At 42.6% G+C, this 27952-nt stretch overlaps 1 long non-coding RNA gene across 1 annotated transcript in view; it reads left to right on the plus strand.

Annotated features, from left to right (window-relative positions):
* LOC308473788 overlaps nucleotides 1–9480 on the plus strand; it is a 31199-nt gene extending 21719 nt beyond the window's left edge. The window contains exon 3 of the long non-coding RNA XR_013984321.1: nucleotides 9364–9480. This is a non-coding gene — a long non-coding RNA (uncharacterized lncRNA). The remainder of the gene's footprint in view (nucleotides 1–9363) is intronic.
* Nucleotides 9481–27952: the final 18472 nt, after the last annotated feature.

The following is a 27952-nucleotide window of genomic DNA, read 5'->3' on the forward strand; positions in this document are numbered from 1 at the left end:
GACGTTTTTGTCTTGCGAAGCAAGCCCATAGGGAAATTCGTCTTGCGAAGCAGCTCAAAAACCGCAAAACCCTTTCGTCTAGTGAGTTTTTCATCTTGCGAGGCATTCGTCTTGATATGGGAGGTGATATGGGAGGGCAAATCAGGTGCTATTTGTTGTTGTTTAGTCGTTTAGTCGTGTCCGACTCTTCGTGACCCCATGGACCAGAGCACGCCAGGCACTCCTGTCTTCCACTGCCTCCCACAGTTTGGTCAAACTCATGCTGGTAGCTTCGAGAACACTGTCCAACGATCTCGTCCTCTGTTGTCTCCTTCTCCTTGTGCCCTCCATCTTTCCCAACATCAGGGTCTTTTCCAGGGAGTCTTCTCTTCTCATGAGGTGGCCAAAGTATTGGAGCCTCAGCTTCAGGATCTGTCCTTCCAGTGAGCACTCAGGGCTGGTTTCCTTAAGAATGGAGAGGTTTGATCTTCTTGCAGTCCATGGGACTCTCTATAAAAACTCCCATGCTGCTGATTTTCACAGCTCGGCCGAGGCCACCTTGTCATTCGTCTTGGCATCAAACCAGCCTCTTTGGCCTGCTTGCCTTCATCCTATGCATTGCAGAGGAGAGTGACTGCATAGCTAAAGACTTTTAAAGGAAGAAGCTATTTCAACACCTCAAAAAGAGAAAAGATCTAATGAACAATTTTAATAAGCTGGAAGAGAATTCAGGAGAACACCCTGAATCCAGCGTAATTTCCCACCAAGCCAGGGCCGTCTTTACCCGGGGGTGCAAGGGGTGCAGTGCACCCGGTCACTGAATTCTGGGGGGCACCAAATGTATTCTGAGGGGTGCCAAATGTATACCTACTGTATACCAGTCGCTCTCGATCAGCGGCAGTGAAAAGCAATGGAGCAAAAGTCCCCGCCCCCCTCTTCCGTCGCTCTGTTACTCCGTAGCGTCAAATATTCCCGACGAGTCAGGAAACAAAAGCAGTTATTTCCACTGTGCTGTTGTTACAGGTGAGCGATTTTCCTCCCCCTCAAAAAAGTCAACAACTTTGAGTTGGCCCCCCCCAAAAAATCTGAGGGCGGCTAAACTAAATTTGGGGGCACTGGGCGGATCTTTGCACCCCAGGGGTGCATGTGCTAAAGATGGCCCTGTACCAAGCTACTAACAATTCTCAATACCACCTCTCCTAGTTTTCTTCACCTAATGCAGCGCCTCAAAGTAAAAGAGAGGGTAGCTCTGTTAACACTTTCTGAAATAAAAAAAAATTATAATTTGTGCATGACTTGCCCTTTAAAAATAATTAAAAAACAGTTTTAGCAATGCATGGTGAATCCTGCATGAAACCCTTATTTGGGAAAGATACATTTTTCAGATATCAGGATCTTTGCAAGCCAAATATGCTTGCAATATCATTTGATATTCCTTAGCCTTCAAGTAGGAGCATGGGGAGTTTTAAATGCCGGGGTGGGATATTGATTTTTCTGGTCCTGTGAAATTGAATAAGTTAATTCATAAGATTATCTCCGGGAGAGAGAGAAAAAAGTCAAAAGTATTTCTTTTAAATGCTGCCCTAAGAAAAAGAGCATGGAAGTCAAACTACTCCTCTCTATGAAGGCACATTTAAACAAAAATGGGAAATTATTTTTAAATAACCTTTTAAAATGGTATTTCCTGCCACATAATTTTGTGGAAGCACCATTTTTTAAAATAAAATATGTTTCTAATAGCATATTATATTTTACTCACCACGCTAGGGGAAGGTAGCACAAGGGTTCAGAGGGCCATTTTCTTTTTCCTTTTCTTCCAGGAAAGGGAATAATTTATTAACCCCACTGGTGCTGATCTTTTAGAAATCTGCTGACTGGTGTCTACTGCAATATAATGCCAGACAAATTATAGAACTGAATTATAAAATGATGAGTCACAGTTTTGTGCCGCTAAAGCAATAAGGAAAGGAAAGAGCAGAATCGGCTTCATCCTCATGGAATCAAATGGTTGGAATGCAATGGAGTTTAGTCATGCAAACTACCTATTCAGCTTAAGAAAGAACGCCCACCAAAAACCTCCCCCCGAAAAACCCTCCTAAGAATGACAACCAAAAGCCTCGTGATGGAAGAGTAGCTCCATCTCAATGCCCTCCAAAGCTATGCCTGGCACACAGATTTCAGCAGATAGTTGGTAAGACAACCAGATGGAAGAGACCTGTTGATTATTACAGCAGCCTGGCTGTGAACTGAGACAACACACAGCAAAGATGATCGCTATCTCTTTTAAACAAGCAACCACTCTTTCAAAAAGCATCCGCCAAAATGTTTTACTATGAGATCATCCTTCGAACGCCCTGTAAGTACTGCAATCTAGGGCTGGGTGTGGTTCATCTGGAGAGAGTTGGGTTTTAAATGGAAAGGGTCCAAACAACGGGATTTCTACCACAGATCACAGGAGTGTATGGGTTCCCAGGGTGAGAACTGTCTGCCTAGGAAGAACAGCAGTTACTGTGACAGATTGCCATGACTTGGTGGCGGTTGAGAGACTGAGCTATGAATCAAAAAGCGCCAGTTTTGAATATTGCTTCTGCGATGAATTCACGAGGTGACATTAGGCAACCTCTTTTCAGTCTCAGCCTGCAATGTAAGCATTTTGAGGAAGAGAGGATAATGTATGTGAAACTATTCAAAAGTACTGTTTCGACCCACCCTTCATGTCATTTACAGAGCAGTTTTTTTTCTGATAGCTACCTGTAAAAGGGAAAGGGACCCCTGACCGTTAGGTCTAGTCACGGACGACTGTGGGGTTGTGGCGCTCATCTTGCTTTACTGGCCAAGGGAGCTGGAGTACAGCTTCCGGGTCAAGTGGCCAGCATGACTAAGCCGCTTCTGACGAACCAGAGCAGCGCACGGAAACACCGTTTACCTTCCCACTGGAGTGGTGCCTATTTATCCACTTGCACTTTGACGTGCTTTCGAACTGCTAGGTTGGCAGGAGCTGGGACCGAGCAACGGGAGCTCACCCCGTCGTGGGGATTCAAACCACCAACCTTCTGATCGGCAAGCCCCAGGCTCTGTGGTTTAACCCACAGCACCACCCGCATCCACAACTACCTGTAGGAGGTCTCAAATCCGGTTTCCCATGCTTGTGTGGCCCAGACTTTCAATTGCTAGAGCATTACTGGTTTTGCTGCCAGCTTGGCTTGCTGGAAACATCCTTCCTGACCTTACAATGGTCTTTTTCTGTCAGTTATGAAGTCAAGTATTATGCTGGTGCCTCCTATTAATGTGGATTTGTCTAGGACCAAGTTAATTTTAGCCTGCCCTTGTGTTCAGGAAGGTTCTGTTCAGGCTGTTCCATAGGAGGTGAACGAGGTCTCTTTGTGGCTGTATGCATCTCTGGCAGCCCCCCATGGGTGCAATGCCTATGTGTTTAAGACAAGCTGGAATTCAGTTGCCCAGAGGAATATTTTCTGTGGGATTAACCTCAGTACAATGCCTAGCTTAATACTATGGAGGACCTTTCCACATTGTGTTAGGTGGCTTTTGAATATTTTGTTCCACTTATGCCTAACTGGATATAGATCAGGGCTTGGTGTGTTACTTGCTATTGTGTATGCACACTTACTGAGTTTTCTCGTAAAGATGAAGGCATGTGTTGCTTACAGGTGACCAGGTGTGCCTTTTTTAAAGTCATCCAAGTTGGTGGTCATCACTTCGTCTTGTGGAAGCAAATTCTGTAATTTAACTACACACTGTGCGAAGAATAATTTTCTTTCATATGTCCTGATTCTTCCAATGTTCCAATGTTCAGTCCCCAGGTGGTATTATTGGAGAGGGAGAAGAAATTCCCCCAGTCCACTTTCACCACAGTGTGCACCATTTATACACCTCCATGATTTCTCTTCTTACTCTCTTTTTCTTTAAATTGAAAAGCCCCAATTTTTGCAGCCTTTCCTCTTAGGGAAGTTGCTCCACCCCTTTGCATAAATATGTACAGTGGTACCTCGGATTACAGACACCTCAGGTTACGGACTCCACTAACCCGGAAGTAGTACCTCAGGTTAATAACTTTACCTCAGGATGAGAACAGAAATCGTGCGGCGGCAGTGGGAGGCCCCATTAGCTAAAGTGGTACCTCAGGTTAAGAACGGTTTCAGGTTAAGAACAGACCTCCGGAACGAATTAAGTTTGTAACCGGAGGTACCACTGTATATAACATATATGCAGGTATAGTGCAAAATATATTTTTTAAAAAAATTCTGAGAAAAAATGATAAAAGAAAAATACTCCTCCGTAAAGCAATGACCAAGTAAGTCACATAACAGCTTTTAGATATGAGCAAGAAGAGGTGAACTTTGTTTACACTATGTCTCCAGATGTTTCATGTAAGGACAGTGCGCAACACAGCTGGGATGATGAGCTCTAAATCCTGGGAAGACGTACGATTTTAAACCCAAACTTCAACTGGGGGGGAAAGAACAGCCCATAATGGTGAGAGATAACAGGTGGAAGCCTTGCTTTGCCATTGTGCCTGGAGGGCAAAATCTGGCAGGCAGAAGTCGCTTCAGAACAAAAGCCACGGCATCTGCTGTTCACTGTACTTCTTCAGTCCATCCCTATTTATTCAGCATCACTGACAACACTCTCACTGCAGTATTTTAAGCTGGTTTTACTTTTTTAAAAAAACCAAACCCTTATGACATGACCATCAGTTCTGGGAAAACAGTGATTTAAAGGATGGTTTGGGCCTAAAGCTGGGTCCAAAGTCCTGTTTCTGATTCATAACAATAACTAACTAATAAGACATTGATGCAGTCCTTACAGGCTTACAACTTTCCTGGAAGGTGGGTCAGTATTATTACAGTGGTACCTTGGTTCTCAAACTTAATCTGTTCCGGAAGACCGTTCCAAAACCGAAGCGTTCCAAAACCAAAGTGTGCTTTTCAATAGAAAGTAAAGCAAAACGGATTAATCCGTTCCAGACTTTTAAAAACAACCCCTAAAACAGCAATTTAACATGAATTTTACTATCTAACAAGACCATTGATCCATAAAATGAAAGCAATAAACAAAGTACTGTACTATAAAATAAATAAGACAGTATTGTAGATGATGAAAATTAAAATTATTTTTCTTTCTTACCTGCACTGATGATAGTCATTGTTGGGATGTGGGTCTTTTATCCATTTCCGCAGTCACACAATATAGCCGACAACCGCATCGGATGCTCGGCTTCTGAAAAATGTTCGGAAACCAGAACACTTCCTTCCAGGTTTTGAGTGTTTGGGAACCAAAGCATTTGAGAACCAAGGTGTTTGAGAACCAAGGTACCACTGTATCTGCAAATTGCAGAGAGGGGGCAGATGCAGAGTGGCTTCCTTAGTACTACCTAGTGAGTTGTAGGCAGAGAAAATATTTAAACTGGGGACTATTCCTGATTTACGGACGTGGGTGGCACTGTGGTCTAAACCACAGAGCCTAGGGCTTGCCAATCAGAAAGTCGGTGGTTCGAATCCCTGCAGGTGAGCTCCCGTTGTCTGGTCCCTGCTCCTGCCCACCTAGCAGTTTGAAAGCACATCAAAGTGCAAGTAGATAAATAGGTACCACTCTGGCGGGAAAGTAAACGGTGTTTCTGTGTGCTGCTCTAGTTCGCCAGAAGCGGCTTAGTCATGCTGGCCACATGACCCGGAAAAACTGTCTGCAGACAAATGCCGGCTCCCTTGGCCAGTAAAGCAAGATGAGCGTTGCAACCCCAGAGTCGTTTGCGACTGGACTTAACTCTCAGGGGTCCTTTACCTTTACCTTTTTATTCCTGATTTGGAGCCAAGTCACTTGGCCACTTCATCAGCTGTACGAATTTTGTATCAAGGCAGGAAATCCACAAAAGACATTTCCCTCTTTCCCCCTCGTCATGGTTCTTCACAGTAGGGAAATATTATAGAAACAATTCTAAACTAAGCCTGCTGGGTCTTGTTAGATTAATGGCAGGGAATCAGCAGCTCAGCAGATGCAATGGTTCCACTCCTGCTCTCTGGACAACCCCTCCAGGAATTGCTTCCAGGAATTGTGTGTGTATGAGAATGTGCTTGCATTCAGACATGGGGTTTATTGCATTAGCTTTCCTTGCATTCGTTACACTGGCTTCTGTGCTGATTTTGAACAGCTCTTTTACATTGCAGTATTTGCTGAATTATGGGATGGTGGCTTTTTGGTTGACACCCACCACGTTGTGCTAATTTCTAAATGGCAAGAGAGGACTGTGTGCCAGGAAACAGCCCCCGATTTAATCATGTGAAATTGCAATGCAAAAATCCCACAATTTTCCTGAGGGTTGCCACCCTCAAGGAAACAATTAACACAGAAATGAGTGTTAAACCACTGCTAGATTCCCCTAGGTTTCCACTAGTGGCTTTTACATTGTGTGAAAGATTAACAGGTAAGAAAATGTCAGGAAGATGGAGTGATGTGCTGCCTGAATACACCCTGAGCGAAAGTGAGGAAGATCTATGCAACACTGCCACTTGCTTCTGGCTCCAAACAAATTACCCGTAAGGTAATTCAACCCTCAAATAGAAGGTTGTTGCCCTAGATCAGGTAGATTGTGATCTACTGGTAGATCACAGGGTGTTCATGGTAGATACTGGTTGACCTCTGACTCCTCAGTGATCTCCTTACAAAAACAAAAAGAAAACACCCCAAACACCTCAACTTTGGCTTCCTAAAAAAAGCTCCACGACTTTGGGTAGATCACTGCCAGATTTTTTTAATACTTTGAGTAGATCGAAGTCTATTGAGAGTTGGACGTCCCTGCCCTAGATATTGGGTTGGGGGGTTGGGGAAAGAGGAGAGGAAACATGGAGCTGGTGCTGAATAGTCTACTTCCAACCCATACTGTAGTGGGCCACCTTCAGTCACAGAGAATTCAGACTTCTCTGACTACTTTGGCTAGTAATGCTCTTGCACCATTGTAGTCCAGGAGGAAGCATGATAGGGATGGCAGCAATGTTGCTTTTCCAAGAGAGCCATTCCATGTCCCCTTCTCTACATGCAGAGCAAGCAGGACTGCAGTTTTAGTCTTTTCTAATTACCTTTGTTTCATTATCAATGGCCCACTTTCACCATACTGGATACAGGCAGCAGGAGAGGGAGGGAATATGTGGACTGTGTCCGTGGCACTGTCCGAATCACATTCTGAATCGGGGCCAGCCCACCCTTCTTCCCAACGTAGATCTTTCTTACCCCCGTGTTTGTGATGTAGAGCTTCGCCCAACCCCTTCTCTGGCGGAAGGTGGGCACCATTTTGTGGTTTGCCTCAGAGGCCAAAATGCCTTGGGCCAGCCCTGCTATGGATCACATTCATGATCTTCTTGAACATCTGCCTTTTGTACTTCTGAATTTGTTAAGCAGATGTGCCGCTCTTTGGATTCAGAGTGGAAAGTAAAGGCCAAGTTGACGCCTTTCCCTTTCTACCCAAGCAGTTGTAGTCGACTAAGTTTTACTCAAATTAAACCCACTGAAATTAATGGACCTAACTTCCTCATGGTTGTTAATTTCAAAGGGGCTGCTCTGAGGAATGCTTGGTGTGGTGTTTCAGCCTATGGAGTCAAAATATTTCTTTTTTTAAATATCATTTTTATTAAATCTTAATATTCCAAAACATTTATTGTCATATACATTTTTAACGCAAAGTTTCTTCTTGACTTCCCATCCCTCCTTTCCCGATGTTTTTCTTCTTTTTATTAGCTGTTTTACAACACATTAGCTGTTTTTCTTATCTAAACTTCACTCTCATTAGTTCTTTCAATAACCCACTGCTTATATCTCAAATCCTGCCCACGACTCCACGTATGGGCGATACTTTGACAGATAATCTGTCCATGGTCTCCATTCCTCCTTGAACACTTTGTCGTTATGTCCTCTTAATTTAGCGATTAATTTCGCCATTTCAGCATAGTCCATCAGTTTCTTAAGCCATTCCTCCTTCCTTGGTAATCCTTCCTTCTTCCACTTCTGTGCATATAAAGTTCTAGCTGCTGTTGTCGCCTACATAAATAAGTTAGCCAGCTTTTTCAGGACTTATGTCCCCATTATTCCTACCAAAAAGGTTTCAGGGTTTTTTTGTTTTGTTTTGTTTTTGTTTAGGAATTATCAGTTTAAACATCCTTTTCAACTCATTAGATATCATTTCCCAAAGCCCTTTCACCTTTTCACATATGATAAAATGACCCTTCCTCCCTTTGGCATTTCCAGTAGGCGAGTCAAAAGATTTCATGCCCAAGAACTGGTTTGTTTAAAAGGTCTTGTTACTTCCTACATTAACCAGACCTGATGATTTCCTCAGTGTCAGTTAGCTAATATGTTTCTTGCTTGGGTTGAGCTACAATTTAAGCCAGGGTCCAGTCTGAGCTGAAAATACAGTGGTGCCTCCCAAGACGAAAAACCCGCTAGACGAAAGGTTTTCCGTTTTTTGATGCGCTTCGCAGGATGAATTTCCCTATGGGCTTGCTTCGCAAGACGAAAATGTCTTGCGAGTCTTGAGATTTTTTTCGCTCCCCCCCCCCTTTTTCTAAGCCGCTAAGCCGCTAATAGCCTTTTAGCTGCTAAGCCGCTAAGCCTTTAATAGCCGCTAAACCGCTAATAGGGTTGCTTCGCAAGACAAAAAAACCGCTAGACGAAGAGACTCGCGGAACGGATTAATTACGTCTTGCGAGGCACCACTGTATCTCTGGAAGCATATACTTCTGGGGAGGGCCTACATTCTTAATATGGCCCCACCCGGCCTTCATCGTACCCATTGGAATGCAATTCTGATGCAGAGAGATCTTTTCAATAAGAAAAAGGATGGATGGGGTGGCCATTTTGTTGTGGGGTTATCCAGAAGGAGTCTGCATTATACATACAGCTGCTTATACGAGCTATAAAGGATAATTTTCTTGTATTAATGCCATAAATTTTGTAGAGCCAGCAAGGCTTCCCACTGCATAATAGCTTAATTTTTCATTCTAATAATAACTGGCTGCCAGCAGAAATGAATGGGTGAAAAAACAAACATTTCTGTTCTGTGACATGATCTATGACAGATGTACAGTTTTTGGAGGCCCTCCGGCAGGGTATTCCAATCCTCCCCCCTCTTTACCCAATGGCAAGAAAGAGAATTAGCACCAAGACAAGAGAGTGAACTGTAAAGGAACTCCAAGAAAAATGACTCCCTCCATCTTCCACTTAAAACTGTAATTGGCAATCAGCCCAATTTAAAGCTGCGCTGAAACACCCCGGATGTTTCAAAAGTGCTTTAAGACTATGAGTATTGTGTCTACATTATTTAAACCAAACAATGAAAACATCTTCCTAATACTCATAAATGCCCGTATTTTTATATAGGTAAGGGCAGGGAGAAGTCAATGTCTCCTGTAAGAACCAATTTTCCCGGACTTTCTGAAAGCAGCCAAGATAGCTAGCATCCAGGAGTGTGTATGGGATACTTTTGGAGCAGGCCAGAGGCGAGAAGGAAATTCTTCGCATTAAATGTTTACAATTCAAGCCTTTACGGTGGGTAATAATTTTTGCTTGTATTGGACTATTGGATTGCAGAATTACCAAATAGCTTCAACTAAAGTGGCCATTACAGAAGTCAATAATTATGGTTCTCTCTGAAAGGCTACTCTATTACAATGTGAAATAAAATTGGGGGGGGGGGAGCAGCAAACTCCTTACAGTTCCAAAATGCGTCAGAAACCCAGAAATCAGAAGTATGACAATTTGGGATGGGATACAAATCCACACATTTGGTGGATGTGAATGCATTTTTGAAGCTCATCAGAGATAGCCAAAGCCTCGTTAAACAAAGGTAAGAAGCTTTCAGAAAAATATGGAAATAAAATAATAATCCATAGCTCTACAGCTGTGGTGGTTGAGGAAGTCTGTTTTTGTGGATTCTGATATGAAATGGCCTGATCCTGCCCTCTAATGTACGGATTAGAATTTATTTATCCTTTCAGATCTCTCGTTTCTCCAAATTTTCCAACATAGTTCTCAGCTCAAAAGCATTAATTTTAAAATACGTATTTTAGGATGAAATACGTTATAAAAGTCTTATTTTGAGGGGAAAATATGTTTAGAAATGCTTGAGAATACTCAAAATATGTACTGAAATTGAAAGTTGTGTCATTTTGTGGGGGAACCCTTTTTCCAGATTAATGTATAAATGGGATGGATTGTGAATGAATTTATGTCAAAGTAATAAAGACTGGAATTAGGTTATACTGGATACTTCTCTGTGCGTTCAGTACTGCAAGCTCATCCTGGAGGTACATGAACGAGTGCTTCTCCATACAAAAAAAACCATTCCCTTTCAGGGTTCGAGACTAGCCATCACCTTGACTTCCTAGCTTTCTGGGATTTTTTTTAATGACACAGCAACCCATCCTATCCCTTGTAGTCTTTGATGGGCTACTGGTTTACAGTGGCTGGCATTTGCAAAAGCAAAACTTAAAAGTCCTGTGCTACTCACATTTATGTGGAACTATATACTGCAGTGATCGGTGGCTCATTGATTAATTGCATTTATATCTCAATTTCTCTCCCCAAGATGGTACATAAGGTTTCCCCCCTCATTTGATCCCCACAACAACCCTGTGAGGTAGGTTAGGCTGAGAGGTAGTGACCCAGTGAGCTTCATGGCCAAGTGGCGATTTGAACCCTGGTTTCCCAGTTCCTAGTCTGACACCGTAATATTGCAAAGTGTGCGTGCACAAAATTATGTGTGTAGGGAGCTGTGTGAGCCCATATTTCCCTGCCACCACCATTGCTCTTTCCAAACAACATGATCCCTAATATACTCCAACTTACCTGGTTTCTTGAATATCAGTTGGGCATGGTAGGATACAGCAGAGCAAGACTCCTGAGATTCTTTTTTTAAAAAAAGATATTTATTAAAATTTTCAAAATATTACAAAATGAAAAAAGAAAAAAGAAAAATACAAAATAAAAGTAGTTAAAAACAACTCAATCTTTCCATTACTTATCTTTCATTGGCTTGTTTCCCGGACCTCCTCGCGCCTCCCTTTTTTGTATTCCAATTCAGTTTGTTAGTTCAGCAAATCCTTCCCCTCTTTGTTTATCCTAATCTTTAATCTTAAAATATTGTGACATTGAATTTTAACCTATTAATAATCCATTTTTCATATTCCCTTACAATATTACAGCTAAAAACCACTTAATTTCTATCCAACATCATTCTAACATTCATTAATTTTGCAATATTTCTGTAGATAGTCTTTAAACTTTTTCCAATCTTCTTCCACCGACTCTTCTCCCTGGTCTCGGATTCTGCCAGTCATTTCCGCCAATTCCATATAGTCCATCACCTTCATCTGCCATTCTTCCAGGGTGGGTAGATCTTGTGTCTTCCAGTACTTTGCAATAAGTATTCTTGCTGCTGTTGTGGCATACATAAAGAAAGTTCTATCCTTCTTTGGCACCAATTGGCCGACTATGCCCAGGAGAAAGGCCTCTGGTTTCTTCAGGAAGGTATATTTAAATACCTTTTTCAGTTCATTATAGATCATCTCCCAGAAAGCCTTAATCCTTGGGCACGTCCACCAAAGGTGAAAGAATGTACCTTCAGTTTCTTTACATTTCCAACATTTATTATCAGGCAAATGATAGATTTTTGCAAGCTTGACTGGTGTCATGTACCACCTGTATATCATTTTCATAATATTCTCTCTCATTGCATGCCGTAAACTTCATACCTGTGGTCCATAACTGTTCCCAGTCAGCCATCATTATGTTATGTCCAACATCTTGTGCCCATTTAATCATAGCAGATTTCACCGTTTCATCCTGAGTATTCCATTTCAACAGCAAGTTATACATCTTTGATAAAGTCTTAGTTTTAGGTTCTAACAGTTCTGTTTCTAATTTTGATTTTTCCACCTGGAAGCCAATTTTCTTGTCCGAATTATATGCCTCCATTATCTGATAATAATGGAGCCAATCTCACACTTTATTTTTTAATTTCTCAAAACTCTGCAGTTTCAATCTGTCTCCCTCTTGTTCCAGAATTTCCCAATATTTCGGCCATTTGACCTCCATATTGAGCTTTTTCAGTGCTTTCGCTTCCATCTATGACAACCGGACTCCTGAGATTCTTGCATTGCAGAGGATTGGACTAGTTGACTCTCGGGAGTCCTTCCACCTCTGCAATTCTGATAATTCTGCATCCTTGCTTAATCTGAGACACCTTGTTAGCTGATAACTGATCAATACCGTGGGTATGTTAGGATATAGTTCCATTCCACCCTTAGAACAGATGTGTGGATTGTTGTATGTCACATGTCTGTTTACTTCCAGCACAGTCTGCTGGGAACTTCCGTTGTATATTGCTTTTGCTTTGCTGCTGTTTGCTTGGACACGAAGGGAAGCAGACATGTTTTTCTTTTGTCCTGCTGCTGAATAAAATGCTGTAAATATTCTTACACACATCTCTGTCTGCCACTTCCGTTGTGAAGATTTATTCACTCTGCTGACAGAGCATGCTTGTGTTGGTACCGTGGGTTACCTGAGAGGTGAGGTCCAAGTCCGGTTCGTGGTCAAAGGTGCAATGTGGAGACAGTCCGTAGTAGCTGAAGCTGGGTGCAGGGCAGGGAGTCGGGTGAAGTCAGGAACAGGCATGCAAGCAGGGAGCCAGGGCGGGTCAGGAGCTCAGGCAGGTAAGCAGGACAGGGTTCAGGCAGGAAGTAGCAACCAACAATGTTGCTCAACTTGGGACTGGGGCTGGCTGGCTTTTATCTGCCCCGAGGCATAGGGCGGCCCCGATCCTCTGGTGACTCACCTCTCCTGGCCTGGAGGCGAGCACTCCTCCTGCGTACAGTGGTACCTTGGGTTACACACGCTTCAGGTTACATACACTTCAGGTTACAGACTCCACTAACCCAGAAATAGTGCTTCAGGTTAAGAACTTTGCTTCAGGATGAGAACAGAAATCATGCTCCGGCAGCGCGGCAGCAGCAGGAGGCCCCATTAGCTAAAGTGGTGCTTCAGGTTAAGAACAGTTTCAGGTTAAGTACGGACCTCCGGAATGAATTAAGTACTTAGCCTGAGGTACCACTGTATGTACTTTAGAACACAAACACCTGTCGAAGAAGAAGAAGAAGAAGAAGAAGAAGAAGAAGAAGAAGAAGAGGAGTTTGGATTTCATATCCCACCTTTCACTCCCTTTGAGGAGTCTCAAAGCGGCTAACATTCTCCTTTCCCTTCCTCCCCCACAACAAAGACTCTGTGAGGTGAGTGGGGCTGAGAGACTTCAAAGAAGTGTGACTGGCCCAAGGTCACCCAGCAGCTGCATGTGGAGGAGCGGAGACGCAAACCCGGTTCACCAGATTACAAGACTACCGCTCTTAACCACTACACCACACTGGCTCTCAGTGTACTTTGCCATGGCGAGAAGTACAAGGAAGAACAATATTTGCCTTACAGAAGTGCAGGGGGGTGGAATCCTTTTTATTAATGAATACTTACAATATTGAAATTAAGCCCACATGCTGGCAGGCAAATGTTGTTCAAACACACATACATACAAGGTGGAATATGTTCAGTACAGTGCTATCACCATGCATTGACCAACTAGTTTAGCCAATTATCCCAGGACACTGAGAGAAGCACAAAAGTAGCTGCATAAATACCAGTGGGAAAGTGAAATTGAGCAACATTTAGCACTGTTGCCTGCTCCTACCACTTCTAAGCACCTCTTAATTTAATTAGAGAAGCCATATCCTCACGAGTTTAGGAGAGGACCCGTCTACTGTTTTCCTTTTCCAATGGCTACAGACATTTATTTGATCAGTGGCGATGCAGAAGGGAGTTCATCAGACTTGCTCCTTGGTGTAAACTGCATGTGCTCTTGGTTTGCCTTTACTTCTTGAATTTAAACCCTTTGGTTTAGTTCAATACATCCAGAACCTTCTGTGGTATGCTTGTCTATAAGATTCACTTTACAAACTGAACTACACATAGTTGTTGTTCTTGGGTGGGTGGGTGTTTTTTTTAATGGAATCACCTCCTTGGTTTTAAATCACTCTTCAATGTGCAAAGTAATTTAAAATTACTGGAGTGCTTCCAATTTTTATTAGTCCTTGAATCTGGAAGTGACTCAGGGTCTTCTGGGCATGTGCAGTGCACTGTGACTTACAACTATAAAGCCCTTGCATTTTCCTTACCTCTTGTTGAAAAGCAGCTGTTTTGCAGGAACAGAAGCCACTGAATTTACTGCGCTAAAAATTAATAAAATGAGATTCAGTTTGAGATCCATTCTATATATACTATAATTGTCCCATTTATTAAGGATAGTCCCCATTTTCTAGAATCTGTCATGCCATGTCTCCATTTGGTCTTTGATGGAAATTTTGGGTAAACTTTTTACAAATGTTATTGTGAACTGCAGGAGTTGCACCCAGACTTGATTTTATTTGCACCAGACCCATTGAAATCGACGGGACTTAAGTTAATCATGACTAGAAATGGTGGAGAAATTCCACTTAGTTCCCATTTAAAGGAAAATCCATCAAACTAGCACTTTCTGAAACAATATGAGAACAATAACGTACAGAAATGCATTATATTAGGAAGTTGCTTGCAAAAGTGTGTGGATTAGTCAAAACCTTAAAAGATGTGTACTGGGAACACACTTGTATGTTGCCTTCTCTGCACATCTTTGTGAAAACTCATGCATAAACACTTGTTGGTATCTACCTGTCTCGGCAGACAACGGAAGAGTGTGCCATCAGCGGTAATGTCAAACAGCTGGAGAATTACAGCGCTTGGTGTGGCTGTAAAGACCAATATGGGAGAGAGATGTTTTATTGCAGGCAGGGCAGATTAAGGCAACTGTTTTTGCTGTTACAGATGCTCCACGGCATTTCTTGTCTGTGTGCTCCTCCCAGTGGTCGTTCCTCCTCTGGTCAACGCTGTGGATGCATGACCTGACTGTCTTTCTCCAGGGACTGTTGTCATGTGCAAGGGATTCCCACATGGCGGGGTTAATGTTGTCAGCCTTTGTTGGGTGTAGTGAAGGGTTAACAGCAACAGCCTTTGTGTCACATTTGCAGACATCTTTATAATGCAGCGTTGGGCCTGGTGGCTGAAGTCAGGCTCCCCGTCTTCCCTTTGGTGGGAATGGCCAACCCAGCGAAAACGTCACTGAAACAAAAATGCGAACTAAGCTGGTAAGAAGTGCTCTGTATGACATTTCATTTGCTGCAGCTTGTGAGGTTCATGTTGAACTATTAAGCATGGTAAATCCGCTCCACTTCACAGAGGGGAGGAGTTGCGGTGGACCACGTGGTCACCCACTCCCCTCTGGAGGCGGGGGACAAAGCTTACATATGCTTCAGGTTACAGACTCCGCTAACCCAGAAATATTACCTCGGGTTAAGAACTTTGCTTCAGGATGAGAACAGAAATCGCATGCCGGTGGCACAGCGGCAGCGGGAGGCCCCATTAGCTAAAGTGGTGCTTCAGGTTAAGAACAGTTTCAGGTTAAGAACAGACCTCCAGAACGAATTAAGTTCTTAACCCGAGGTACCACTGTACAGGGAAGTAGGGAAGGTGAATCTCGAGAGCCGACTGCCTGGCTGTTGTCGGCTCCGCCTCCCATTTATAAATGGGGCTGGCCCCACCTCTCAGCAAGAACTAATTACTGAGGTTGGGTGTGAGCCTCTGAATAATAACCCGAGAAGCAAGCCAGCCCCCTTTTACTAGTAAGTTCCCTGGGAACTGTAGTCCCACGCGCGATCACGCAAAGGCCATGCACATTACGGAAACAGCTCCTCCATCTGAGGAGCGACATGGTCTTGCAAATGTTGCATTAGCCTACCTGTGTAAGTAGATTGTCCAAGTAGATTTAGAGACAGCATATTAGCATCAAGTATCAGCAGTCGGCAAAGGAAATGGGAAAATTTATTGTATAGTGCTTGTTTAATATTTGATACACATAGGCTTTGTAATGGAACAGGAGTCAAAGATTCCCCCCTCACCCCCATCTGTATCAACAAGGAGCCCGTTATTAAAAGCAATGAGACTTTAGTTTAACAAATAAGCTAATCAATGAACAAGCTGAGTTTGTTTCAAAAAATGCTTTATTTTATTTTTTAAAAAATATATATGGTATGTCCACTTCAGTTTCCTGCTCTCAGCTGTGCTAATAAAACTTTCAGTATAGCTAATGCTGTTTAGCTAAACAAATTAGACAACTGCACCATTTAGATGGAAGGAAAAGTTTCCATTAGTGACTGAAAAGCTCTATGCCTGCTCAGCTAGTATTTTTTATTGCAAAGCTAGAGTCACAACTAGAAGCTAGAATATGCTGCTTTGTTGTGATATGCTAATAATAATAATAATAATAATAATAATAATAATAATAATAATTTATTATTTATACCCCGCCCATCTGGCTGGGTTTCCCCAGCCACTCTGGGCGGCTTCCAAAAGAATATTAAAATACTATGTTACATCAAACATTAAAAGCTTCCCTAAACAGGGCTGCCTTCAGATGTCTTCTAAAAGTCTGGTATGCTAGCTATCTATAGTATGTAATCTCCCATGTAATCGCTAGTTTATTTATTGTTATTATTACAAGTAGTAGATCAGAGCAGATCTCTTTATATCAGGCACAGGCAACCTTTGGCCCTCCAGATGTTTTGGTCTACAACTCCCATGATCACTAGCTAACAGGACCAGTGGTCAGGGATGATGGGAATTGTAGTCCAAAACATCTGGAGGGCCAAAGGTTGCCTATGCCTGCTTTATATGGTCATAGACCTCCTGGAGAATTCTACAGGAGAATCATCCACCAAACAATAAGGGACTACATATAATTTTAAGCACAACACAAGCAAGACATAAAGAATGAGGCGTCCACCTCAAACTCATTTTCAGACCATCTGAGCTCTTCTCTTGGTTACAGAACTTTTAAAAAGGGCTACTTTTCTAGTGATGTACTTGTTCTCTCCTGCCATTCAGAATCCCAACATAATGCCATTCAGTCTTCCACATAAATATATATATATATTTTAAATTTTTATTCAAAATTATAACAAGACATATTATCCAAAAACATATCATCCTTGTTCCCCCCTTGTTCCCCCCATTTTTCCTCCCCCCCACAGAACCCATCCCCCAACTTCCCTCAGTTCCAATCTTTGGTTTCTCTAAGAATGCTGTTTTCTGCATGTTACAAAGTTGTATAGATCCTCAAACTATTTAGCTGATTATTATCAATAAAAAGTTTGTGAATGTTTATTCAAAACCTGCCAAGGAGTCCAGTTCACTTTGTTGCGTCTTCAGATACTTTGTAAAGGGTTCCCATTCATCCTTAAAGTCACAGTTATCCTTGTCCCGTAGCTTATATGTCAGTTTTGCCAGTTCTGCATAGCCCGTCAATTTTTCTTGCCATGATTCTTTAGTTGGGGTTTCTTCAGTCTTCCATCCTTGTGCTACCAGAACTCTCGTGGCCGTTGTCGCATACATGAAGATGTTTTTCAACTTTTTTGGCAGGTCTTTCCCTACAATCCTCAACAAAAATGCCTTGGGTTTCTTAACAAATGTTAAATGGAACATTTTCTTCAATTCATTGTAAATCATTTCCCAAATTTTTTTAATTACCTTACAATCCCACTACATATGATAAAATGTCCCCTCCTTTTCCTTAGACTTCCAACATACATTGAACTAGTTTTGTACATTTTCCCTAACTGCACTGGTGTTGTGTACCATCTGTACATCATCTTCATGTAATTTTCCTTCAGTAGGGAACAATCTGTAAATTTTAAGTCAGTTTTCCATAATTGAACCCAATCTTCCATCATAATGTTGTACCCTACATCTTGTGCCCATTTAATCATAAAAGTCTTCCACATAAATATTATAAAAGTGGGAGGATGAAATCCTTCCTAGCTCCATTCTAGCATTTGCAAAAATACAAAATCAACAAAATGCATCCCACACAATGACAAAGATTCCTGATAACCTTTATCACAAGGCTTTCCACCACCACCCCATGCATTCCAGTTAAATCAGCTCTCCATCAATACTCCTGGCAAAGAATTACAGCATAAAGACCCTTTGAAATTTAGCTGAAACCCACTGATAACATTTCCCATTATCCAAACCCAAATACGTTCCAAGAGAAAAGGCCTCCAGATCTTATAAATCCATATCCTTAATTATTTGTTTAATACATGGTAGTTTTCCCATAATGAAAGGCAGGGTGAATGTCCACAAAAAATTCTCAAAGATGTCTTTCATGCAGAATATTCCTCCACCCACTCCCCAAACTCATGAAAGAATCTGTATATACTGAATCAACCAACTGGGCAGATTTCCTAAAGTAGACATGAAGCCAATAATTAAAAACGATGCTCTATGGCAGGGGTGGCCAACTCCCAAGAGACTGCGATCTACTCACAGAGTTAAAAACTGGCAGTGATCTACCCCCCTTGTTGTTGAGTTTTTTTTAAGGAGGAGGAAAGAAAGCACCATTTTTTTGGGGGGGGGGTGCGGGGCTAAAATGTTGAGCTTCTTTAGGGGAGCCAAAGTTATTGAACTTCTTTGGGGGGAGCCGGTTGTCTACCAGTGATCTACCACAGACTTCCAGTGATCTACTGTTAGATCACGATCTACCTGTTGGACATGCCTGCTCTATGCAGTGAAGGCTGGTCATTAGGGCAACCAGGACTCAGCCCACCTAAAAAAATAAAATTAAAGTCACATTCTTTCCTACCCCACATATTGTTCCACAATCCGTTTCACTTTAGAGAAATGTTCTGTTCATTTAATGCAGCATGGCATCTTATCATGATTTCAGGGGAAAGTAGAAAAAAAAAACCTGCCAGAGAAATAAAAATTTCAGTTCCATCCAAGAGGGGTTGGGAAGAGATTGAGAGAGATTTGCACATTTTCCCTCTTCTCAAGCTCTGAGGCAATGGGGTGTTGAAAGTTGCAGAACCTCAAGAAATATTCTTAATTAAGCCATACAGTACTTGGAAGGGTTAATTCTTTTTGAAAGGGGAAAAAGCTCTCGTTCTAATAGCTAGATTACTTTGAATGCACTGCTGGGTCAGCACTGTAATTAAGAAAATTGCCTTTAGCATGCTTGTTTGGTATTGCTATTATCATCTTTTTTCATCTTTTTAACAAGAGTAAACTACTTGAAGACGTCTCCATTTACTCTTCTTGCTTCTAGTAACCTCTGAACCCATTGAGTCCATACTCTTCCAGAAATTAATGGCCTAAATGAGTTACTTTATCATCTGGTTCAACCCTGAAGTCTTTTACATTTTTCTCCTGACCTCTAACCCTGCTGCCCTGACTATTATTTTGACAGCTATCATTAATGCTGTGTCTTGGACAACCACACATAGACTAAGATGGATGGCAAAGCAGCCAAGGAGTTGAAAGCAAGATGTACATTTTCATCTTCCTCATGATTAAAATCAAAACCATATGAAACCGTGGAACTAAGCAACGAACACCTTAGCCAGGTTCTGGGTATCGCATTCTTTCCACATAAAAATTATGTATTACAAAATCCAAAGAAACTATCATTACAAAGAAGCCTATTAATTATACATTCATCAAAAGTTAATTATCTTAAGGTTACCAGATGATTTTCAATGAATCTGGGACACGTTGAATAAATAAATAAATAAATACTACACGTTCGGGATGTTGATGCTGCAGCGATGGCGGTGGCAGAGGAGCGGCCGTCGCCTTGACCTCAATCACCACGTTTTCCCTTCCTCCGGGGCTTCTATCTCCTTTCTCCATGAGCCTGGGCAGCCCCTGAGTTGTTGGTTCTTCGGTGGTGGTGGTGGTGGTGAGGAAGTGTGTGGTGGGTCAGGCATGGAAGGCGGAGAAGGAGGGCCAAGAGTGGTGGCGGCAGTGAGGCTCGGGCAGCGCGATGCCTCCCTTCCCATCGGAGCAGCCCCAATCCCATTCCTACTTGTGTGTAAGGAGGGGGTGGGGCTCCCTCAGCTGGGAAGGGAGGCTTACCGTTGCCTAACTGAGAGATCCCTGCCTCCTCCTGCTTGCACACAAGCTCTGATAGACAGCATGAAGCCTCCGTTCATAGCTGAGAGATCCCAGCCCCGATCCTGCTTTTACGCAAGGAGGAGTTGGGAGGCTGCTCCGATAGGCAGCATGAAGCCTCCCTTCACAGCTTAGTTGCTGGGGTCAGGGAAGGTGGAGGCAGCCCAGAAGCTGTATCTTGGAGCTCCTGCACCACCATCATATGGGGACTTCCGAGCAGCTCCTGAAGCCAGCCAGAGCCAACCGCTCTGGGCTGCTGAGACTGCCGCTGCTTCATTTCCCGGGGACATTAGATGAAATCAGGGGATGGACTTTGTCCGGGGACTTATTCACAAATCCGGGGACTGTCCCCGGGAAACGGGGACGTCTGGTAACCCTAAATTATCTTAGTGGTCCATTCAGAACTTGGTGTGTTTGTATGTATAGCATTTGGTGGTACACCTCAATACGATGAATTTAGCAATCAGCAGGATTTGTGTTGGGAGCTTCTGTGTGAATGGAAGACAGGATCCTTATGTGAGCCCAGCTCCTCTTTCTGTGGGTGGTAGATTCTTTCCTTCACAGAGCAAAAACAAGATCCGGGCCAATTATTATCTAGCTTCTTTCTCTCTGGCTGTAGTTAGCAATGCCAAAGAATTGTAAAGCTTTTCACAAAGTCCGCATGATATTCTTGCAGACAAGCTGGTGAAATGTGAGCAGGACAAGGTAACTGGTAGGTAGACTTATACTGGTTGACTGACTGAACCCAAAGAGTGCTTGCTGAGGGTTCCTCGCCATTCTGGAAAAAAGTTGCAAGTAGGGTGCAGCTGGGTTCTGTCCTTGGCCTGTTGCTGTTCAGCATCTTTCTAAATGACTTGGATTTGAGGGGACACTCATCAAATTTGCAGATGACACCAAACCAGGTGTGGTAGCTAATGCCACAGAAGTATTGACATGAGCCATCACTGAAACCCAGCAGCAAAAAAAGGTTTAATGTTATCCAGGCTGCATCAACAGAAGTATAGAGTTTCGATTAGGGGAATCCAAAGTACTGCTCGATTCTGCCTTGGTCAGACCACACTTGGAGTCCTGTGTCCAGTTCTGAGCTCCACAATTTTAAAAGGATATTGACAAGTTGGAATGTGTGCAGAGGAGGGCAACCAAGATGATCAAGGGCCTGGAACCCAAGCCTTATGGGGAATGGTTGAGGGAGTTGGGTATATTTAGCCTGGAAAAGAGGAGACTGAGAGGAGACATAATGGACATCTTGAAATATCTCAAGGGCTGTCACATGGAAGATGGAGAAAGCTTATTTTTTCCTGCTACAGAGGGTAGGACCCGAACCCATGGCTTCAAGTTACAAGAAAGAAGATTCCGACTAAATATCAGGAAGAACTTTCTGACAGTAAGAGCTGTTCGACCGTGGAACAGTCTCCCTCAGGAGGTTGTGGACTCTTCTTCCTTGGAGTTTTGCACATGGCCATCTGTCATTGGATGGTCATGCTTAAATTGAGATTCCTTCATTGCAGGGAGTTGGTCTAGGTGACCCTCAGGATCTCTTCCACCTCTACAATTCTATGATTCTATGATTTTTCATGACCTCCTTCTGTGATTTCTTTCATGCCAGTAGAATATATGCTACAGCTACAGCCACTTAAGACGCAATCCTGACAAAGGAAGCAGGTGGACTCCTTAGCCTTCTAAGGAAGACACCTGCTTAGGAGGAATCCCTTTATTACAATTTGCCACAAAGGCAAGATCTTTAATCATCGTCGTCATAATCACCATCATCTGGTGCTTGATATTAATTGAATCATTAGTTAAGGAATGCATAAAAATGTATAATGAATTATGGAAAGACATTTAAGGAAGGCAAATACATGCTTCTATTAAGCAGAAGGCTTGGCAATTGGATGCATCCCTGATTGATCATTCTGGTTCTGTTCAAAATCCACTTGTCAACCTTTGACCTGGAAACAAAAGAGCTTCAGATGATTTATCTGCCATTGTTCCCTGTGATCTCTGGATGTGGGTAGAGAAGTGGACCATAGACATTTCTTTGTTTCAAAGGCACAGTTCCCAGAAGAATGTGTCCTGCAAGTCAGAGTGACGCTGGCTGCAGTCTTTTGCTATCAGTAACCCCAGGGGTATAAACTAAGGATTGCTTCTTTACAACACGGCCTTTGGGGCCCTAGGTTTTTCACCTGCACATTGTTTCAGAGGGTTTCAGAGAATTAACCTCAGTCTTGATCTGCTGATATCTTAACCTCATACTTTGTAGGATGATGCCAATAGCTAGGCAAACCATCCAGTTGTACCCTGGACATTTTCCAGTGTCTTGGCTGCTGTACTGATAGAGATCCGTTTGGGGGCCTTTTATAATATTATTTTGTACTTGGGTATACGTCAGTCCCACCAGCAACAATATATTTAAACAACAATTGCAATAATGTAAGTAAAAAAGAAATTTATGTTAAATGACTGATTATTTGTCTTCTGTAAGCAACACTCAAATACTGGCACCTGTAGCATCTGCCTCACTCCAACTCATGACAGATCTTGCCTTGGTGGGAAATGAGGACATGACTATGCTCAGTTTCTAGGCTGAGACCAAAGTGGGATGGTTTTCTTGAACATTTTCAGCACTACTGTGATATTTTGGCATTCACATAAAAAGTGGGTGAAATTGTTCACTCGTATAAAATGAAGGCAATCACAGAGATGGTTTGACTGAGGTCATCCATGTGTCCAACTGAAGAAATATTGTCTTCACTCTCCATTAGTTTTAACCAAATCCTTCTAAAAGTAGGAGCTATGAGAACTATCAAAACATAAATTTAAGGAGTCGGGGCCTCCTTTGAGTCTTTCCATATAGCTTGGGTACTAAACAGAACATTGCACAAAGGATATGTGAGAATTTGCGGTTAAAACAAAAGCATTCATCCTGGCACTACTTCATTGTGCAAATACTTCTTTCAATCTTCTTTTACCTTAGTTGTATTTCTACCAAGGTTTGAAAGTCAATGTAAATAAACAATAAATTCAAACAATTATAAGTCTTAAAAAGCCAACAATAAAATGGAAGGGCCTGAGAACATCAAAATCAACTGACCTATAATCTCAGTCTTAAGCTTAAAACATTCCTTTGAGTGCACACTTTGCCGTTTGAAGTCTGATTACTTCCAGACAATGCCGTGTAAAGTCCATGTGTTAAGCAGGTGCAAGTAGGATCAGTTTTACAAAAGGGGTCAACGATCTGAGAATATAAAGGAAAATGGGGACACTACCACAGAAATAGCTTTCAGTTCTTCATGACAGAAGGGTGATTGATGAATGATGATCAGAGGGGGAAACACCCCCCCCCTAAAATTTAATTCTTCCTAATAGCCCTTCATTGTAGGTCATCTTAATCATCTACTGAAGTCTTTACTTTTGGTCTATATTTCTTACATACATTTATTAAAATTGCTAAACACATACATGCATCTTTTTTATTATAGAGTGACATCTGACATTATGAAAGCAGACTTCTCCTTAGACGAGGGGACTTCCCCTTCCTCCTTCCTCCTTCCTCCTTCCCCCAGCCCACAACCCCCACCATTCAATCTGCTCCAGTGGATCCTCCAACCTACTAGAGCATCTTTGGGGGAAATATGTAGCAGGGAAAGATCAGCATTCCATCAATGGTGGTCCAGTTCGCTGAAGTATGGAAAACTTTTGTGTGGACACCTTTGAATGTCACCTATCGTTATTTTCAACAACTGTGCAGAATTATCTCTTACCAATGGCCCAGGAAAAGACTGGAATGAGCTCTTTCTAAGACTGTGGCAGTTTTTCTTTTGTCACTCTCTTCTGATTCTGGTTCTCTCTTCTTCAGCCTTAACTTTCTCTCAGCATCTACTGACCCATGTATTTTGATCAACTATGGAGGCTCAGCTCACAGTGCCACCATGGGCAGCTTGTATGATTATACCTTCTCAGTGTTGGTGCCCAAACGTAAACTTTCTCCCTATGGAAATATGGTTGTCGTCCTCATTACTGGCCTTTAGGCACCAGTTAAAGACCTACATATTCATTTGGGCCTTTGTAAATTAAGTGTCCCAGGGACCCAACAGTTGTAAATATATGGTACTTGTTTGTTTGTTTGTTTGTTTTGTTATGGTGTTTTAATGGAGTTGTACAACTGCCCTGAGCTCCCATTGGGAGGAAGGCAAGTACAGAAATAGCATTCATCCTAATAATATCTCATTCCTTTAGATGGGTGGATGGGTGGATGATGATGATGACACAAATTGAACCACCAGTTTTATTTAAAGCAATAACTTTGCATGTATATAATAGAACATAGCAATTAGGGACAGAATTTTCCACAAGCGAGACTGTGCCCATAGCTGTAGCTCTGCATATGCAGGGTAGTAAGAACTGACGAAAAAAATAACTGTTTAAGAAAGCAACTCCCTTTATTTATTAAACTAATTGCTCTCCTTTTATTTATTAAACTAATTGCACTACTTTACCAACGGGAATTGCATTGCCACCATTACCCCTTAATCTGAGTCCTGAGCACCATCTTCAATGTTTTAGCTCAGTAATTTGAAAACCGTCTGCTGTGTTATTGCAGCACGGTGCATTATTACCATCGTAAACAAAATATTCTGGTTTCTAGATCATAAAAACAGTAGGTAGGTGATGAGATCTCAGAATATAAAGTTGGCCTTGCATCATCTGAAGTCTTTCACTCTTCCTAGCACGCTTCCCTTACATCGCTGAGCAGATTGGTATTTTTAAATTGAAAGGGCAAAAACTACTAGTGTTGCTGCCCCCCCATTTATATATATATATATATATATATATATATATATATATATATATATTAATGATACCTGAATGGTTTTTCTTGGATGGATTTTGATAAGTAAGAGAAGATTTAATTCAGTAATTATCTTTCCAGTTTTTCTCACTTGTGTGAAAATGCAAATACCTGTTACAGCACAACATATCACTAGCCATCACAAATGGAGACCAGTTTGCACAAAGGTTCAAATGTGTAATACTCGGTGCTTTTTTTCTGGGGGGATGCAGGGGTACGCATACCCCTAAATATTTTGTGAATCTAATTTTGGCCTCATTGAGGGGCAGTATTTCAGAATGTGTAGGAAAATGAGAGTACCCCTAAACTAATACTAATACTACCGTATTTTTCGCTTCGTAAGACGCACCCGACCGTAAGACGCACCTAGTTTTTAGAGGGGGAATGCAAGGGGGGGGGAATTCTTTTAAGGGGGTGCTGAGCACAGCCTGTATGCATACCAGGCTCTGCTCAGCTCTCCCTTTCACGAGCCGCGTGGAGCGTGTGTGCGGCGCTTGCGGGCTTTTCCCCGAGGAGGGAGAAAGGCAGTCCATCACTGATGGGCTGCCTTCTCCCTCCTTGGGGAAAAGCCCCCAAGAGCCGCACACACACTCCACGCGGCTCGTGAAAGGGAGCGCAGCTCTTGGGGGCTTTTCCAGGAGGTGGGGGAAGGGACTGAGGGGCGAAGCCAGAAGCCAGAACAGCAAGAGGGAGCACTGCACAGTGATCCCTCTCTCTGTTCTGGCTCCTGGGATAGCTGCGCAGCCTGCATTCGCTCCATAAGACGCACACACATTTCCCCTTACTTTTTAGGAGGGAAAAGGTGTGTCTTATAGAGCGAAAAATACGGTAATTTTGGAACAGAAAGATTAATCTTGATACTAAAAATGGGGGTAATGTAACGGGTGTATTTTCTGTGAGCACAGTGAGTTTTGACCCAGTGGCCCCCTCCACAAATGGAAGGGGAAGGGGGAAAGCAATTTTTGCCTGCTCACCCTCCTTGCTGCAGCCCCCCGGTTCTGGAGGGTGAATCTAATACTCTCTGGAGCTGATTTTTTTGGGGGGGGGGAGTGAGAGGGATGCTGCAGTGGGGAGGAAGAATCAGCCCAAACTGCCAACCTTCTTATTTTGGTAGCTGAGGTAACCACTGGATCCAAAACCGCTCTCATAGGCACAAATACATCAGTTGGATCCCAATCATACTTGGCTGTTACTTAACCCTACCAAGGCGAGTGGAAGCCATTGTTAGCATTCTGATCTATATCCATGGCAAACTTGTTTGAAAAACCAAGACTTATTTATTTTACAGCAAATGCTGAGTTTTCACCTTTTTGCTCTATACTTTTGGGTCTGCAGAAAGCTATGATCACATGCTACAGGTTCAAGACTTTGGAGGTTATTTTTTGTTCACTTTTAAGAGTTGGTGGCACTTTTTGAATGCTGCAGACTGATTATAATAACTTAAAGTAAAGGTAAAGGGACCCCTGACCATTAGGTCCAGTTGTGGCCGACTCTGGGGTTGCGGCGCTCATCTCGCTTTATTGGCTGAGGAAGCCGGCGTACAGCTTCTGGGTCATGTGGCCAGCATGACTAAGCCACTTCTGGCGAACCAGAGCAGCGCACGGAAACACTGTTTACCTTCCCGCCGGAGTGGTACCTATTTATCTACTTGCACTTTGATGTGCTTTCGAACTGCTAGGTTGGCAGGAGCAGGGACCGAGCAACGGGAGCTCACCCCATTGTGGGGATTCAAACTGCCTGATCGGCAAGTCTTAGGCTCTGTGGTTTACCCCACAGCGCCACCTGCGTTCCTATAATAACTTACGATAATACAAAATATGAACAATGTGAATCTATACTGCAGACAGCCCTTCATAGTTATTTGAAACTTTCCTCAGAGTTTTCTTAGCCAGCCTTTTCAAGTTGCATATTCCCACCCCATTTTTTTTTAAAAAAACTATATTGTTTTTTGATACCTGTCAGTGTATAACAAATGCTGGAAGCACGTGTGGCTTCCATTTCTTGGCTAGTATTCACATAACAGACTTTGCAAAAGACTTCGATAAATATTGCTATGGTCAGTGAAGAAGGAAAAGCAAAGCAAAGTGTCCAATCACAGTTGCTTTCTTCAAAAGGTGCCAACTGGCAAGGTTGGATGTTTGGAACAGCTTCCTGGCTGCGCTTGCCTCTTCTACATTATTGGTAAAAGCTTTGACAAGCTCGTATTTTTCTTTTAACGTTTGTTTTACAGATTGCACTATTGCTTCAGTTTCTTTTTCTACATTGGATGAAATTCCAGAGTCCCCTCCTAGCTGTCTTCTCCTCTCTGCCCCCACCTGCGTCAGACCAAAGACTCTCAAACATCTCCTTATCTAGGAAAGAATATTTGAGTCTCTCCCAGTCACATACAGTGCTGCACTGAATATCATCCTCCTTCAATTGTGTTTCAAACAAAAGGGGAGGAATTTTTTGTGACTTTTGGGGGGGCATCTACAAATTTTGGGAGAGGTTAGTATTAGTAACGGGGGTGGCAGAGGACGATAGCTTTTCTTCCTTACTTTTTTTTAAAAAAGCTTTGTTGCTACTTGCAGTGACACAAGATGTTGGCATTCTTCTGTCCCACAGAATCACACAATGGGGACAATGCTGTGGCACGGCTATTCATGAAAGATTTGCAGGAAATAGGGTTGTATCCAATATTCAGCAGAATTTTGTGGACACACTTTCTGACAACCAACCATCAGAGAACAATCAAGACAGTGCCGGGCCCCCTCAAAATGGGGTAAGGGGCTGGACCCCCTTCATACAAATATAGAGGGGTTGAGGACATATCTGCCCCCTAGAGCTGGCATGCCTGGGTGTTCCGGAAAGTCATCTATCCTGAGCCAGGGAACTGTGATGATTTTCTAAAATTACTGTATGCTAGATGATGGACAGTTGAATGTTTCACCTGTTTGCACTGAAATGCTGAAGTGATGTGAAGCTATATGAAAGCTCAATGTCTGTTAGTTCATTCAATTATCACTTGATGTTACAGCAGTCAAGCAACGAACACCA

Source organism: Podarcis pityusensis, assembly GCF_964106645.2.
Source record: "Podarcis pityusensis genome assembly, chromosome: 3".
NCBI classification, from domain to species: domain Eukaryota; kingdom Metazoa; phylum Chordata; class Lepidosauria; order Squamata; family Lacertidae; genus Podarcis; species Podarcis pityusensis.